Source organism: Marmota monax, unplaced genomic scaffold (genome assembly GCF_021218885.2).
Source record: "Marmota monax isolate L192 unplaced genomic scaffold, Marmota_monax_Labrador192_F-V1.1 WCK01_AAM20220418_F8-fsc00410, whole genome shotgun sequence".
In the NCBI taxonomy this organism is placed as follows: domain Eukaryota; kingdom Metazoa; phylum Chordata; class Mammalia; order Rodentia; family Sciuridae; genus Marmota; species Marmota monax.
Window position 1 is genome coordinate 454406 of NW_026693388.1, and position 18989 is coordinate 473394.

The window sequence follows — 18989 nt, forward strand, 5'->3', positions numbered from 1 at the left end:
GACTGAATAATTTCCCTGAAGTTATAGGAATGATGGTCTGAGAATAAGTATTCTGATGGAAAATTCTCCTCTGTTGAGCTCCACAGCTCTTGACTCGGGAGAGCAAAGATGAAAGTTGAAACTTTTTCCTGCTTATTAAAATTTATTTTTCTTTATCTACTATTTTTTTCTGAAATATTTTTCTCAAGAACTTCGAATTGGTGATAGCATATGAACAAAATATTTGTGTTTATGTTTGGGAAACATTTTTATTTACAGAAGTTAGGGCTCATTTTATAGTTGAAAATCAAGATCAAACCTTGTAGAGACTCTCTTGGGCTTTCTAATTTTTTTTTCCATAGAGGAATTGTTCTTTGACATGTTAGAAAAGAAACTTAGAAGGCTGGGGAAGGTAACCCATTTTTACCAAGAACTATTGAGAGGAAAATACAAGTTCCAAAGTGCAGACCTCATTGAATAAACCCAGAGTTCTACAGTTTAAAAATGAAACACTCAAGCTTTGTTACTGATATTAAAATTTTGACTTGCCTCACTGTTCTGGTTCACTCATCTTTAAAGTAAGATTACAAATATTTAACTTATTGTCATAAAACTTTATTCTAGAAACAATATTTAGTAAAGTAGATAATACATTTAATGTCCCCTGAAGGGACATTATTCATCACATTTGATGTTCTATATATTTTAAACTATCGATTTCATATGATAGTTGAATAAGTCCTATTGAATATGAAATAAAATACCAGAGTATTAAAAGTTAGAGTAATTAGTCATTCAGAGTAAAGAGAAAGGCATTGACAACTAAAGATCAACCTAAGGAAATGAAGCAAAAATTATATTTAATAATGTGAGTGGAACTTATAAGAAACATGGAGTGGCTGGAAAGGGGGATGCTAGTAGGATAGGCAAACCGAAGACCCCAGACCACAAACTTAAACAGGAATCTCCTGATGAAATTCTAAATAAATTTCAACACTGCTTTTTTTTTCTTTTTAGTATCCAGCTCTCTAAATTTCTTAATAGAATATTTTGAAATGAATATAAAATGACAGTTTTAAAAATTGCTTCTGAAAATAAAGAACATCTAGAAATCTTGTCACATTAAAATATGCAGAAGAACATAGCCTGTTTTCTTTTTTATACCTTACGCTTATTCTGTATACCTGTCAAATATATCCCTTAACAATAGGCCTTTTCTGCAGCACCAAGTGACGTTCCTGTGGAGGTAATGTCTGAAGATGCTTGAGTTGTCAGGGCTACTTTCCAAAGTTGTTTTCAGGGTGTCATTCGCAGGCATTAACTTGTGTTGTGATATTTTCTGCACGTTGACCTCACAACCTGCTTGATATGCATAACGCTTTGGTCTGCCTTCAGAATTTGTTGTTTGAGAATGCCCTTGTCTCGTGTCCTCTCACTTCATACAGTGTTGGAATGGTAGGTGCATTATTCTTGTTGATAGGATTTCTGAATTTCATGATAGGCCATATGAATTTGGATGCTCATCTTTTTCCTCAATCCTCAGTGTTGAATTACTAAGCTCACTATACACATTCTCAAGAGCAACTACTTTATTTAAATACACATGAGAACATTTCTATCTGTTTGTTTACACTTCTTTCTTATGTTGTTTAATGATAGAAAATCATAAAACAAAGTTGTTATTCCTAAGAAGAGTTTTATACCAAAATGTGTAAATTAAAAAATCATAATCTTCTCAAGCATTTGAGTTGAGCATTTAAGGTTTCGTTTTTTATTACAGTATGTTTGCCTAGAAATATAAGCTTAAAAACATCACTTAGAAATTTTATCATGACTGTAGATTTACGGATATGTATGTCCATTATGGTTTTGAAATAAATTTTTATTAATTTATTCATTTATTTATGCTGGGGTTTGAACCCAGGGCATTGTGCATGCAAGGCAAACACTCTACCAGCTGAGCTTTATCCCCAGCCCTGACATTAATTTTTAAATAAAATTTTTGTTTTCAAATTCAGGTCAAAAAAGAGAAAACATTTCACTTTCAAGGCAGAGCGAATACATTAATTGTGTTCAGTTCACATAAATCATGAAGAACTTTGTGAATATTTTGTCATTCACTAGCTCTGCTATCCTTACTGCCTTTAATTTTACTAAATAAATAAATAAACTGGATTTATAGCACTGTGTTCTATATTTCAAAGTCTATATTGTCATTTGCTATTTCCTGAATTATGAATATCTGCATACTAAAGTAACCTGTTTCTCCCCTTTTAGTAAATAGACTGAATTCTATTTTTAAAATTAAAATAGCGTACTTTCAAATTAATGTACATTTCACTGGATATTGAACACTAGATCAAAAATAAAGAATTTAAGAAAACTTCACCACAATAAAAGCTCTGGACTTCTACTTATTATAAGTGGACCACATTCCAATGTAGTTAATGCTGTCATATATTCAAATTAATTCCAACAAAACTATATAATTTCTTTTCAAGAAGTGGTCTATATTTGTAATTATCCATATTAACTTTTAAAAAAAAATTTTGATGGAGCTTTGTTTTATTTATTTATATGTGGTACTGAGTATCCAACCCAGTTCTTCACACATGCTAGGCAAGCTCTCCATCACTGAACTACAACACCTGCCCCTACATCAACTTTTTGATCTATTTCCCTTTCTATCTGCCTCCATTCCAATATTTAAAAGTCTTGAAAGTTTTCACTGACTTATGTACAACAAGAACAAGACTAAGCAAACTCAACAGATGACCTTTCTTGAATCCTGCAGAGAACTGAAGTTACCAGGAAACTGCAATCCTCCAACTTGGACAGGGGAAAATATATAAAAACATATTTGAGATCAGGTTACCTAGAACAGAAGTTGTTGGGTTTGATACAAACTTCCCAATTTTCAAAGAGGGAGTTTAGAATACCTATGGTTAAGATGTTAATCACTTCTGTAGTAAAGAATTAACCTTATACAAAGAGAGGTCTTAGCCTTCAGTTCTTGGGATATAATTACTAAATTCTAAAGAGGATCTGCATAAGAGTATCTTTGGTTTTCTGGGATCCTTGAGCTACATAAGATAGACTAATGATTTATGTTTGGTACTTTCAGATTCAAGGAATCAGCTCTATCACCTGAGAGATTGAACACCAAAATCCACACAAACAACCATGTTAATGTGACCAAATTCCCATAAGAACTCTGGACATCCTGGACAACAAGTCTCAGATGCCCTTTTCTGCTTTAAAATATTCTCAGCATATTGGGACATAACATTTTCTAGTTATAACTTACAGTATATGAAGCTACTGGAAGAAGAAAACTGAAGACCCCATGTTTAGAATTCTCCTACTCTCTGCTCCATGTGTCTTTTCCTTGGTTGATTTTGATATGTATTTTCTCATTGTATTAAACTAACTATCAGCATAATGGCTTTCATTGTGTTCTATGAGCCCTTAGAGCAAATTATTGAAACTGAGCCTGAGTTCTTTTGGATCCCCAAAATTATAATTAATATTAAGAGTGAGAGTGGTCTTAAAAACTACCTCCAAATTTTGTATAGCTGTAATAGAAAAAGTAGACAACATGCAAAACCAGACAGAGCATATATTTAAAAAAAGACCCTACAAAAACATTAAAATGAAACTCTATAAAGCAGAAATACAGAAGTAAAGGTAAAGAATGCTTTCAGTGGACACATTGATAGATTGGTCATGTCTGAAAAAATAGTTTCAGTTAGGTCAATAGAAACATTCAAAATTAAAATGCAAAGAAAAAGAGAATGAAAATAACCAACAGACTATCCAAATACTGTAGGATAAGTACAATATGTGTAGTAGTTATATAATAGGAATATGAGAAAGAAAAAATAAGTTACCAAAATATGCTATGCATAGGTAAATTGTGAGAGGATAAATGCAAACTACATCATGAAAGAGGTCAGAGAAAAATACATTAAAACTTTGGATAGAAAGGATAAGAGCACACAACCCTTCTTAAAAACAAAAATCACAGAAAAAAGGAGAGTGGGCTGAATTATCTAAAGGTTAAAAGAAAAAAATATCCCCACTAATCTGGAGTTGTGTGTTATGCAAAATTATCTTTTTAAAGTAAAGTAAAAATCTGCTCAGAGAACCAAAACTGGGGGAATACATTACACTGGCAGCTATTTTGCTCTAAAAAACATATAAGAGTAAAAATAAAATAAAAATGACAAAATAGAGATAGTAACAATGCATAGTGTTATTTTTACCATTTGTACAAGTGCAATAACTTATAGGGAAGCAAGGGTCTGGGGATACTCTGTTTTATAGTAAGTGTAGTAACTATAGTCTTATATAGTAATATTTGAAAGTTGACAATATACTTCTAAAATATTGAAAAATCTTGTGCAAACACTAAAAATCTTTAAAAAGAACTATAATTAAGAGGCTAATATTGAAGAAAAATAAAATCATATACAATTAAAACAAGAAAAAAAAACAGGAAAAGGGAGGGGGAAGAAACAAAAAAAAATAGTGTAATTGATAGGAAACAATTACAATTATGGTAGATGTTAATTTAAACCTATCAAAAATCATTTTTATTATGAATGGTCTGAATTCACTAATTAAAAGATAGAGATAACCAAGTGAATTTTTTTAAAAATGCCATCTACAAAAACATCCATTTAAAATATAAAGACACAGGTTAAAAGTAGAGATGGCAAAACACATAACAAAGTAAAACACACAAAAATGGAGTCGGCTTGTTAATTTCAGGTAAAGCTAGACTTGAGAATAGAGAAACTCTCAGGATTAGGAAAATTATTATATAATGATGCAAAGGTGAATTCAAGATGAGATGACAGTTTTTACAATATATGCATTGACATCACATCTAAAAAAATCAGGCCAAAACTGACAGAAATGCCAAGTGAAATGTGAGAATTCACTCTTATAGCCAGAATAATGCATCCATTTTTCAGTAATTGAAGATCAAACAGAAAAAAGTCAGTAAAAATGTAATTGACCTGAAAAAAACTATTGTTCAACTTGAATATAGGATACTCATTCAACACTACCACCTGTATTCTCATGCTTACATGGAACATTTCCTGGCAGAGTCCATACTCTGGGTTATAAAGTGTATCATATCAAATCTAAAGAAATAAAAACCATAGAAAATCTGATAGAATGCAAAGGAATTCAATTAGAATTAAATAACAACAATAAATATACAGTCACAATGCATATGGTGATTAAAAAACATGGCTTTTACAGAACATTTGGGTCAAATAAATCTCAAGATAAATTATAAAATTAATAAAATGAAACTAAAAAACGATTAAACACATTTAACCAAGTCTTCATTTTGCAGTTAAAGAATTATACCATTTATATATAAATATATAACTATGTATATATATATACATATTTATATAATTGTGTGTGTATATATATATATATATATATATACACACACATGCAATTCAGTGGATAAATAATTGATTTTTAAATAACTATGTTGGAGCAATTTGACATGTACACATATAAAATTGATCTAGATACAGATATTTCCTACTAATTAATTTACATTAATTTAGAGTCTTATCGTTAGAGTGCAGAACTATAAATTTGTAGAAGAAAACACAGGTAAAAGTCTTGATGAACTTTGGTGATGACTTTGGTGACATAACATAAAAGCATAATCTGCAAGAGAAAATTTTAAGGTAAAAGATAATTGGGCTTGCTTAAAATTTAGAAACTTCTGATCTCTGATGAATAAGATTAAGATAATGAAAAGACAGACTAGAAGAAAATATTTTCAAAATATACACTTGATAAAAAAGAGTAAAAATAAAATAAAAATGACAAAATAGAGTGACACATACAAACAATTAAAATTCAACACCCCCACAAAGAACCCAACTTCATTAAAAATGTAAAAACTATCTGAACAGACACTTCACCAAAGAAAACCATCAGACAAATGCCAATTCAAGGATACTTTACAATACTGCTCAAAACTGACAAAGGCATGAAAGAAATAAAGAAAGAGAGAGAGAGAGAGAGAGAGAGAGGGAAGGAGGGAGGGAGGGAGGAAGGAAGGAAGGAAGGAAAGAAGTAAGGGAGGGAGTAAGGAAGGAAAGAAGGAAAGAATGAAGAGAAAGAGAAGGAGAGAGAGAAAGGAAGATCTAAGTAACTGAGGAGCCTGAGGAGACACAGAAGGTGATATCTAGATGAGATACTAGGACAGAAAAAACACGTCAGATAAAAACTAAGGAAAGATAGGTGGGGAAATAAAGAAAGTTGAATGAACTGTGGGATTCAATAAAAATGTGGCAATATTCATTCATTATTTTTAATATTCTATTGTCAAATGCAAATGAAATTTGAAGGAACTTGTGGGAAGTCTTCCTGTAATCTTCTCAATGTTTGTGCATTATTATTACCAACAACAAAGATTTTGTTTCAGGCATCTGTGGCTGTGCCTAAAAATGTTTGACCTATGGTAGGTATGTGTCCATATTGCTTGAAGGAAGAAATGTATAAGATCTAAAATATTGCATAATAAATAAATTCATATTATTCTAATAAAATCATGGAAGAATTGCAATGTCAAAAAACTAAATTCTTTAAAAATGCAGAATGTGTTTTATCTTTTTCTTGATATGAATAGAAGATATTCTTGAGCCTGGACTCTAATTATTGACATAGCAGCTCAAGTAGAAGGGCCAAAGGAACCTCATTGGGAAACTTTAAAAAAAAAATCATGGATGGTTACATTTATGTAAATCTGAGTAGCTTGAGCAAATATAATATAAGCCTTTTTTTTCTTAACTTTACAAATCACTTAGGCCCTAAAGATGTATGCCTATATCTAAGGACATAACATTGTATCATCTCTCTGGTAAAATTATCATGTTTTCATAAGTAACATAATTTCTATTGGCTTATGTATAAGGAATTCTGATCATGCTGAAGGATTACAATGGGATTGCTTCAAAAAAATGGAACTAGAAGGGGAGGCCTGTGGAGACAAGGCAGAAATACAAAGCTATAAAGTGAGAGAGGAGATGCAAGCATACTGGATGACTGCTCTAAAACTTCAAATAACCCCATAGTTATAACTTCTAAAAATAATGGATTTGAAAGTACACAATCTATGCCCTCTTTAAAAAAATCACCATTAAATATTTGTAGATAAATTGTTTTTTTTTCTTCAGTTAACATTATGTTATATAATAGGAAGTACTATAACATTTTTTTAAACAAGTAAGTGTATTCATTTCTCTCAGAAAAAGCCCTGAGTCAGGCAGCTCAAGGCTGATAAAGTGGTTCTTTAAAAGCACAAGGAACCCAGACTCATTTTGTCCTTGTCTTTATTTGTTTGTTGTTTTCTTTTTATTTTATTTTATTTTATTTTTTTTATTGTTGGTTGTTCTAAACATTACATAGTTCTTGATATATCATCTTTCACACTTTGCTTCAAGTGGGTTATGAGCTCCCATTTTTAGCCCATATACAGATTGCAGAATCACATCAATTACACATCCATTGATTTACATATTGCCATACTAGTGACTGTCATGTTCTGCTACCTTTCCTATCCTCTACTATCCCCCCTCCCCTCCCCTCCCACCCCTCTTCTCTCTCTACCCCCTCTATTGACCTTCATTTCTCCCCCTTGTATTATTTTTCCCTTTCCCCTCATTTCCTCTTGTATGTTCTTTTGTATAACCCTGAGGGTCTCCTTCCATTTCCATGCAATTTCCCTTTTCTCTCCCTTTCCCTCCCACCTCTCATCTCTGTTTAATGTTAATCTTCTTCTCATGCTCTTCGTCCCTACTCAGTTCTTAGTTACTCTCCTTATATCAAAGGAGACATTTGGCATTTGCTTTTTAGGGATTGGCTAGCTTCACTTAGCATAATCTGCTCTAGTGCCATCCATTTCCCTGCAAATTCTATGATTTTGTCATTTTTTAATGCAGAGTAATACTCCATTGTGTATAAATGTCACATTTTTTTAATCCATTCGTCTATTGAAGGGCATCTGGGTTGGTTCCAAAGTCTTGCTATTGTGAATTGAGCTGCTATGAACATCGATGTAGCAGTGTCCCTGTAGCATGCTCTTTTTAGGTCTTTAGGGAATAGACCGAAAAGGGGAATAGCTGGGTCAAATGGTGGCTCCATTCCCAGCTTTCCAAGAAATCTCCATACTGCTTTCCAAATTGGCTGCACCAATTTGCAGTCCCACCAGCAATGTACAAGTGTACCCTTTTCCCCACATCCTCGCCAGCACTTGTTGTTGTTTGACTTCATAATGGCTGCCAATTTTACTGGAGTGAGATGGTATCTTAGGGTGGTTTTGATTTGCATTTCTCTGACTGCTAGAGATGGTGAGCATTTTTTCATGTACTTGTTGATTGATTGTATGTCCTCCTCTGAGAAGTGTCTGTTCAGGTCCTTGGCCCATTTGTTGATTGGGTTGTTAGTTATCTTATTGTCTAATTTTTGGAGTTCTTTGTATACTCTGGATATTAGGGCTCTGTCTGAAGTGTGAGGAGTAAAGATTTGTTCCCAGGATGTAGGCTCTCTATTTACCTCTCTTATTGTTTCTTTAGCTGAGAAAAAACTTTTTAGTTTGAGTAAGTCCCATTTGTTGATTCTAGTTATTAACTTTTGTGCTATGGGTGTCCTATTGAGGAATTTGGAGCCCGACCCCACAGTATGTAGATCGTAGCCAACTTTTTCTTCTATCAGACGGCGTGTCTCTGATTTGATATCAAGCTCCTTGATCCATTTTGAATTAACTTTTGTGCATGGCGAGAGAAAGGGATTCAGTTTCATTTTGTTGCATATGGATTTCCAGTTTTCCCAGCACCATTTGTTGAAGATGCTATCCTTCCTCCATTGCATGCTTTTAGCCCCTTTATCAAATATAAGATAGTTGTAGTTTTGTGGATTGGTTTCTGTGTCCTCTATTCTGTACCATTGGTCCACCCGCCTGTTTTGGTACCAGTACCATGCTGTTTTTGTTACTATTGCTCTGTAGTATAGTTTGAAGTCTGGTATCACTATACCGCCTGATTCACACTTCCTGCTTAGCATTGTTTTTGCTATTCTAGGTCTTTTATTTTTCCATATGAATTTCATGATTGCTTTCTCTATTTCTACAAGAAATGCCGTTGGGATTTTGATTGGCATTGCATTAAACCTATAGAGAACTTTTGGTAATATCGCCGTTTTGATGATGTTAGTTCTGCCTCTCCATGAACAGGGTATATTTTTCCATCTTCTAAGATCTTCTTCCATTTCTCTCTTTAGGATTCTGTAGTTTTCATTGTATAAGTCTTTCACCTCTTTTGTTAGGTTGATTCCCAAGTATTTTATTTTTTTTGAAGATATTGTGAATGGAGTGGTTGTCCTCATTTCCATTTCAGAGGATTTGTCGCTGATATACAGGAATGCCTTTGATTTATGCGTGTTGATTTTATATCCTGCCACTTTGCTGAATTCATTTATTAGCTCTAATAGTTTCTTTGTAGAGCCTTTTGGGTCTGCTAGGTATAGAATCATATCATCTGCAAATAGTGATAATTTAAGTTCTTGTTTTCCTATTTTTATGCCTTTAATTTCTTTCGTCTGTCTAATTGCTCTGGCCAGTGTTTCGAGAACTATGTTGAACAGAAGTGGTGAGAGAGGGCATCCCTGTCTTGTTCCAGATTTTAGAGGGAATGCCTTCAATTTTTCTCCATTCAGAATGATGCTAGCCTGAGGCTTAGCATAGATTGCTTTTACAATATTGAGGTATGTTCCTGTTATCCCTAGTTTTTCTAGAGTTTTGAACATAAAGGGATGCTGTACTTTGTCGAATGCTTTTTCCGCATCTATCGAGATGATCATATGGTTCTTATTTTTAAGTCTATTGATGTGGTGAATAACATTTATTGATTTCCGTATATTGAACCAGCCTTGCATCCCAGGGATGAATCCTACTTGATCATGGTGCACAATTTTTTTGATATGTTTTTGTATCCGATTCGCCAGAATTTTATTGAGGATTTTTGCATCTAGGTTCATTAGAGATATTGGTCTGAAGTTTTCTTTCTTTGAAGTGTCTTTGTCTGGTTTAGGTATCAGGGTGATGTTGGCCTCGTAGAATGAATTTGGAAGTTCTCCCTCTTTTTCTATTTCCTGAAGTAGCTTGAAAAGTATTGGTATTAGTTCCTCTTTAAAGGTTTTGTAAAATTCTGCTGTATACCCATCCGGTCCTGGGCTTTTCTTAGTTGGTAGTCTTTTGATGGTTTCTTCTATTTCCTCAATTGATATTGGTCTGTTTAGGTTGTCTATATCCTCCTGACTCAATCTGGGCAGATCATATGACTTCAGAAATTTATCGATGCCTTCACTATCTTCTAATTTATTGGAGTATAAGGATTCAAAATAATTTTTGATTATCTTCTGTATTTCTGAAGTGTCTGTTTTGATATTGCCTTTTTCATCCCGTGTGCTAGTAATTTGAGTTCTCTCTCTTCTTCTCTTCGCTAGCATGGCTAAGGGTCTGTCGATTTTGTTTATTTTTTCAAAGAACCAACTTTTAGTTTTGTCAATTTTTTCAATTGTTTCTTTTGTTTCGATTTCACTAATTTCAGCTCTGATTTTAATTATTTCTTGCCTTCTACTTCTTTTGCTGTTGTTTTGCTCTTCTTTTTCTAGGATTTTGAGATGAAGCATGAGATCATTTATTTGTTGGTTTTTTCTTTTTTTAAGGAATGAACTCCAAGCAATGAATTTTCCTCTTAGAACTGCTTTCAATGTGTCCCACAGATTCCGATATGTTGTGTCTGTGTTTTCATTAATCTCTAAGAATTTTTTAATTTCCTCCTTGATGTCTTCTATAACCCATTGATCATTCAGTAACCTATTGTTCATTCTCCAAGTGATGTATGCTTTTTCCTTCCTTCTTTTATCGTTGATTTTCAGTTTCATTCCATTATGATCAGATAGGATGCATGGTATTATCTCTACTCCTTTATATTGTCTAAGCGTTGCCCTGTGACATAATATATGATCTATTTCTGAGAAGGATCCATGTGCTGCTGAGAAAAAAGTGTAACTGCATGATGTTGGGTGGTATATTCTATATATGTCAATTAAGTCTAGGTTATTAATTGTGTTATTGAGTTCTATAGTTTCCTTATTCAACTTTTGTTTGGAAGATCTGTCCAGTGGCGAGAGAGGTGTGTTGAAGTCTCCCATGATTATGGTATGGTGGTCTATTAGACTCTTGAACTTGAGAAGAGTTTGTTTGACGAACATAGCTGCACCATTGTTTGGGGCATAAATATTTATGATTGTTATGTCTTGTTGGTGTATGGTTCCCTTAAGCAGTATGTAGTGTCCCTCTTTATCCCTTTTGATTAACTTTGGCTTGAAATCTATTTTATTTGACATGAGTATGGACACTCCTGCTTTTTTCCGAAGTCCATATGAGTGATATGATTTTTCCCAACCTTTCACCTTCAGCCTATGTATGTCTTTTCCTATCAAATGCGTCTCCTGTAGGCAGCATATTGTTGGGTCTTGTTTTGAGATCCATTCTACTAGCCTGTGTCTCTTAATTGGTGAGTTTAAGCCATTAACATTTAGGGTTATTATTGAGATATGGGTTGTTGTTCCAGCCATATTTGTTTATTTATGTTACTAAACATGGTTTGTTTTCCTCTTTGATTATTCCCCCCCCTTTACTGTCCTACCTCCCACTGTTGGTTTTCATTGTTATTTTCCATTTCCTCTTCCTGTAATGTTTTGCTGTGGATGTTTTGAAGAGATGGTTTTCTAGCTGCATATTCTTTTAACTTTTGTTTGTCGTGGAAGGTTTTAATTTCATCTTCCATCCTGAAGCTTAATTTCGCTGGATACACAATTCTTGGTTGGAACCCATTTTCTTTCAGTGTTTGAAATATGTTATTCCAGGATCTTCTAGCTTTCAGAGTCTGTGTTGAAAGATCAGCTGTTATCCTGATTGGCTTGCCCCTAAATGTAATCTGCTTCCTTTCTCTTGTAGCTTTTAAAATTCTCTCCTTATTCTGTATGTTGGGCATCTTCATTATAATGTGTCTAGGTGTGGATCTCTTATAATTTTGCACATTCGGCGTCCTGTAGGCTTCTAGAATTTGGGATTCTGTCTCATTCTTCAAGTCTGGGAAGTTTTCTCGTATTATTTCGTTGAATAAATTGCTCATTCCTTTGGTATGGAGTTCTATACCTTCCTGTATCCCAATGACTCTTAAGTTTGGTCTCTTAATGTTATCCCATATTTCTTGGATGTTCTGCTCATGGTTTCTTAACAGTCTTGCTGAGCTGTCTATGTTCTTTTCCAGTTGAAATACTTTGTCTTCATTGTCTGATGTTCTATCTTCTAAGTGTTCTACTCTGCTGGTAGTACTCTCAATTGAGTTTTTAAGTTGGTTTATTGCTTCCTGCATTTCTAGGATTTCTGTTTGTTTGTTTTTTATAACCTCTATCTCCCTGTATAGTTGATCCTTTGCTTCCTGGATTTGTTTGTGTAATTCCTTGTCGAAGTGATCTTTCATTGTCTGATTTTGCTGTCTAATTTCTTCCTTGATACTCCAGATCATCTGAAGCATATATATCCTGAATTCTTTATCTGACATCCCATCTGCTGCAGCTGTTACCTCTTCTAAAGTTGAGCTGACCTGCATTGCTTGTAGTCCTTTCTTTCCTTGTCTTTTCATACTGCTTGCGTTTCTTTCTTCTTGGTGAAACTGTTGTGTTTTTGAAATCCCCCCCCCCCCTATATATTTATATTGCTCTTGTATAGTTGAAAATTCTCCCTTGCAGGTGCGGGCAGGGGCTCTGCTCTGCCCCTCCTCCAATTGGTGTGAGGTGTCTACCACGCCCGCGGACCCCTGGGCCTGATCCGCTGTTCTGTCGCAGGTCTGCCTACCTTGCAGGTGGGGGCGAAGGCTCTGCCCTGCCCCTCCTACCTCGCCCGGGGACCGCTAGGCCTGATCTGCAGGTTGGTCGCAGGTCTGCCCACCTTGTGGGCAAGGGTGTCAGTTCCGCTCCGCCCCCACTCCAATTGGGGTCACTTGACCACCACACAGGCGAGCCGCTGGGCCTGATCTGGGCGCGGGCTAAGGCTCTGCTCTGCCCCTACTCCAGTTGGGGTGAAGTGTGTACCACGCTGGCAGGCCGCTGGGCCTGATCCACAGGTCTGTCGCAGGTCTGCTTACCTTGCCGGCGCGGGCGGTGGCTCTGCCCTGCCCCTCTTACCACGCCTGCAGACCACTGGGCCTGATCTGCAGGTTGGTCGCAGGTCTTCCTACCTTGCGGGCGCGGGCGGCGGCCCCTCTCCTCGCCTCTGGCTCGATGACAAAGCGAGAGAGACTCGGGTATCTGTGACTCACCCTCCCTACCAGGGGACCAACTGTTTCCGTCGCCGCTGGCACCGATGAAGTTTTCTCCTCGGCCGCTCTCCGATGACATCAGATCTCTGCCATGCTGGCATCCCCTGTTCTATGGCTGAATCCCATTTTCTTCTCTTCCAATAGGCGGAGCTGTGCCCTCTGAGCTTAGCTTCTGCCCTCTATGTGCTGACAGAAATCCCTGTACGGTGGCTCCTGGGAGTCTCTCAATCCTGTTAGTCCAGAGCCCTTTCACTTATCCGGCCCCTCCCCCTGTTCCTCCTCCCAGCCAGCCAGCCAGGTCCTGTTCACCAGAGGCGGTTCCCCAAGGATCTGATTACACTTGCAGCCCCACCGCGTGTCCTATATCCCGAACGATGAACACCCTCTCTGTCATTCAATTAAGCCCCAGTGCTGTGGTGGGGTGATCTGGGAGCCAACAGTTTAATTTTTCAGGACCCCTTTGGTGGGCACGCCCCCAGAAACTGGTGGCTAAGATCTTGGGTGTCGCCGCTGGTGTTAAGGGGAGGTGGGGATCTGGAATCCCCTCTGCTTCCCTACAGACATGCCCCCGGTGGTTTCCTGGCTGCTTGTATCTGGAGGGGGTGGGAGTCACACACCTGCTAATGTGGATTCCGCTGGGAAGGAATTCTGTTGGCGGAACTCTGGTGATGTCACCACTCTGCTATGGCAGGCCCCAGGCTCCTTGCCTGAGTGTCCGAAGGGAGGGGTGGGACTGGTCTGTCTCTGGTTAGTTTCAGCTCCCGGTTTGCTATTTCATGAAGGCTTGGCGAGAGACCTCTTCCTAGAGTCCCTGCACCGCTCCTGCTGCGCTGCGCCTCGGAGGCTATCCGCCCAGACGCGGGGGCCGCGTGCAGGCAGCCGACAGTCGCCGAGTCGCGCGGGCAGCGGCTGGCGGGTCTGGACCTCTGCGCTGCGTGGCGGAGATTCACTCGTCTAGCGCAGACTGTCACCTCCAAAAATCCTTCCAATTCCCGGCCGGTCTCTCTTTAGTGGAATTTTGCTAGGAGTTTCTCAGCAGGTCATATCTAAGCGTATCCATGCGTCTCTCTGACCCCTTTGTTGAGGAGGTACTGAAAGCGCTGCCTCCCCTCTCGCCGCCATGTTGGATCCCCTGTTTGTTGTTTTCTATGTTACAAGATGTCTGCTGCTTCTCCAGCCCTTCTCTTTTATTTTTATTCGGAAAGAAGGGAAAAGAGATAAAGGCCCTTTAGCCAAAGCTTGGCTTTATTCATGAAGGAACACACTTTCTTTATACACATTTGTACATAACTCTTTGACCATGCTTGGTAACAGTGACAGCCATTGTCTAAAAGGGCACAGAGGGACTGTGGTAAGTCCATTGGCCCATTTCCCCAATGGCTTTCCAGATCCTCACCTTCTGGTATACAAGTCCTGTATAAGCTAGTTCTGTCAGTGGGGCAGGATCTGAGAACATGATAAAATAGCTGTACTCCTCATTGTTTTCTTATATGAGATCTTGTAGGAACAGGCTAGAAAAGGCTCATGCTTATTTTTTTTTTTTTTATTTTTAAACCAGGGATTTAACCCAGGGTTGCTTAAGCACTGAGCCATATCCCCAGCCTTTTTGTTTTGAGACAGGTTCTCTCCAAATTGTTTAGGGCCTAAGTTGCTGAGACTGGCTGTGAACTTGTGATCCTCCTGCCTCAGCCTCCTGATCTGCTGGGATTACAGGTATGTGCTACCGCACTTGGCTTCTGCTTGTTTTGAAAAAGTAAGCTTCTATGCTGGGAAAGGACATGAACAAGTCCTGTAGCAGTTGAAAATGATGCCAAATAAGATGTGTCCCTCAATTCCATAACCACAGGGAACTGTGTTCTGGTATAACTCAAATGAGCTTGGAGGGAGATCTTGAGCACCAGGTAAGAATGCATCCTAACCAAGTCCTCATTTCAGCCTCCTGAGACTCTGAGCAAAGATCATATTTGTGCTGTGCCCCATTTTTTTGACCTAGAAAAATAGGAAGAAAATACAATGTTTTTTAATCTGACAGAAACAGATTACTAATAGAGGAACTGACACTTTAACGAGATATATTGCTAGCCAACACAAAATTGCTTGGTCAGAAATAAAAAAAGAATAGATACTGGAAGTGAGTAATTTTTACCTCCCAGACCAGCGTGGTGGGCAGCTAAACTAGGGTTGTTCAAGTGAATTTCCTAAGGTATCAAATAAAACACAGACACACAATTTACCTTTAATTCAAGCCCTGGGATGGCTCCTCTGCCCTTAGCCTCAAGCTCCCCAAATGGGAGAGTGAGGAATGTCATGAGAGACTGATGAGTGAGAGAGAGAGAGAGAGTGCAAGCGAGCGAGAGAGAGAGCGCAAGCACACCACACAAGCACTTTCAGGAGTGGTCTTTTATTAGGGGACTGTGATTCTTTAGAAATTTCCATCCAGTAAAGGTAAAGAGGGGTGGGGTTACAAGGACAGGTAGGGTAACTCAATCTCTGGGGATGTAGGAAGGCACACCCATGCATGAAGACACATCGGGCGATGACACATTTTATGACTTTCAAGATCAGGTCCACCATCTGCAGCCACTTTGATGTGGCCAGATCACAGGAAGTGACCAACAGAGCCTCTCCAATCAGGAAAGGAAAATGCTGGTCTCATGATGTGGTGGCCTCCCACAAATTTTATCTATAAAACATTTTGCACAATATTTGGCTATCTCACTTATATTGGTAAACAAATCAGTAATCATTGTTGAAATTTTCTCTTATTTAACATAGCTATCAATATTTTTGACTTTACCATTATTTTTCCTCATTTTTATCATGTATTTTCTTCCTTTAAATTTTTATTTTCTTTATTACTATGAGATTTTTCTATTTTTTAAAATTGTATTCTGTTTTCCAAATGGAGATAACACATTCAGGAAATGTAAAGAGTTGAATGGACAAACAAATGAATGAGAGAATTATTAAATGAATACACTTATGCCAAGAATGTTCACCATAAAATGGCTAATCCAGTAGTTGCCAGCTTGTGTGGTTAAGCTCTTTCTTTATAAGAGCATTATAAGGTCCTTGTCCAATAGTTGACTTCATAGTATAGCTTTGCCATCATTTTAATAAACAATATTCTTAAATGTTGACATAAATTACTTTAAAGGGAAGCTTTGAATTATAGGCAACATTTGTTTTCTTTTCATGAAATTCAGCAGACATCATTTTGGACTTGAAGTCAGGTGGGGATTTTTGCCTCTCTTAAGAAGAAGTGCAGCTGGAACTCATGTAGCAGTTAATGTAGGGCACCTCCAATTTAATTAGTTTAACCACTTGAGTCCTGCTGAATGAGCCTAGTACATGGGGTTAATCACTTATCAGTGGGAAAGGATAGACACATGTGCAGGTATAGAACTATCAGCCAGCAGGTGATAGTCTGAGTTATGTGCTCTGCCCTGCCCACTGGGTGGCAGAGCCAGTGAAGCATTCAGCCATTGAATTTCCTGGTGGCTTAAATGACTCACATAGTACTCAGGACATATTAGCCTTAAGGATTTCTTCTGCTACTTTTCCTTAAATGAATGCATCTTGCTTGCTGTTTTTGTTTGCTCAAAGATGAATTTTCTTCCAGATTTCTAAAGGAGCTAATTTTAGATTCTTCTTTATCCTTATCATAAAATAACAGATGGAATAAAAAGAAAAAAAAATAAGAGATGATCATCATTGATCCCAAGAGGAAAACTATATAGGACCTCTTTAATTGATTTTTAATTTCTAGTTGTCACCTAAAACAAATATAAAACAATAAATTTTAAGTTTTGGAAAAATAATGGACATGCAAAACATTTACTCAAATCTTTATTATATCAATTTTTGATATCATGGCAGATTTTTTACCTTCCAAAGAACATTTTATTAACAGTTGTATGGTTAGGACAGTCACCGAATTATGACTAACAGCTCATATTCATGAGAACCAGAATATAAAGCTGATAACCTCAGAACAGTTATCAGACATAATATTAATACAGATAGTCAAGTATTATAGTTAATTCCAAAAGATAAGTTTGAATTCAGTTAAAGGAATTACTGACTTTAGAAATGTTAAACCTCATATAACTAAATATATATCATATTTAATGTGAAATTTTAAGAATTAATATATGTGAGATCTTGAGGCAAATCCAGAAACCTTGATTTATACTGAATTATGCATTATATAAGTCTTGGACTATGACAAAAAAATTGAGTTTCATCTATGGATAATTTTTTCCATGATAGGCAGCTAATTGGAAATAAAGCTTGTGATGACAAGGGTTAGACCAAACTAACTTTTCTTCTAACTCATCACAAAGAAATGATGTTGACTATAATTAGATAAAACTATTTTTTTTCTTGAATATGATACATAATCCTCTCAATATTTCTGTTGTCATATGGAAAATGTAAAAAACATGTATAGTAAATTAAGAATTCCCTATCTGAAATAGAGATACTTTCAGGTGATTTTCCATTATCCATCTCTATATCTCAACTGTACACATAAAAGCTGAACATAAAATACTTCCCATTTTATTCCCTTTATTCATTTCCACAGCCACTTAAACTTAACATGCCATCATATCACTGGCTATGAACAATGGAATCTGTGAAGTTGCGTCATTTCTAAAACAAAACATTTATCAACACTTGATACTTTCCATTTCTTTCCCCTGCTACTTTAACTAGGGAGGTCATATATTAGAGTTGAGTTAGTTACAGTATGGTGGAGCCTCCACCAGCCTGGATCACTGACTCACTGCTGAGAAAGCTGTTACATTGGATGTTTTCCAAGTCCATAACAGATGTCAAGTTACTGAGAAATAACTTGTTTTAGTTTCTATACAACAGAGATTTGGGACTCTGTGTATGTGTGTGTGTGTGTGTGTGTGTGTGTGTGTGTGTGTGATTATAGAATATCCTAGTCTCACTGATAAACCATCAACTTTCCACATGAATCTTTTGATTTTTATAAGCAAAAACTATGATCTTTTTTACCACACCTGGGAATTTTATTAAGAAATTTCACCATCCTAATTTTATCTCTATTTTTAACTGAAAAAAGGGCGGGGCATGGCTCCTATTTTTCTATTATTTAGAATTTTAATTACTACCAATGGTTAAGCATGTATCAAATATTTTTTAAATGTCATTGCTAAATTATAACCTCTTCTGAATGTGCCAGAAAATAGCCATCCTTGACAAGCCATTCTTTGCAACTTTGCATCTATAAGGAGACATGTGACTAATTCATATGTATTAAGATCATAAGAACCTTTTATCAGTAATCAAGCAAATTCATGTAATTCATTGTTCACTAAGATTTTAACAAGATACTATTGTCAAGAGATGTTTTGCTACTCGAGATACAAACAGTGAAAAAGATTGACAAAATCTTAAACTTCATGCACTTGTACAGCACTTTTGCCTTTGCTTGCTGCAGTTATGCCAACAGGTCAAACTCTACCACAGGTGTCCAGAGAAGGAATGACTACTTCAAGATCACACATGCTTGGACTGGAGAAAATTATCCATTACATAAAACCTGTT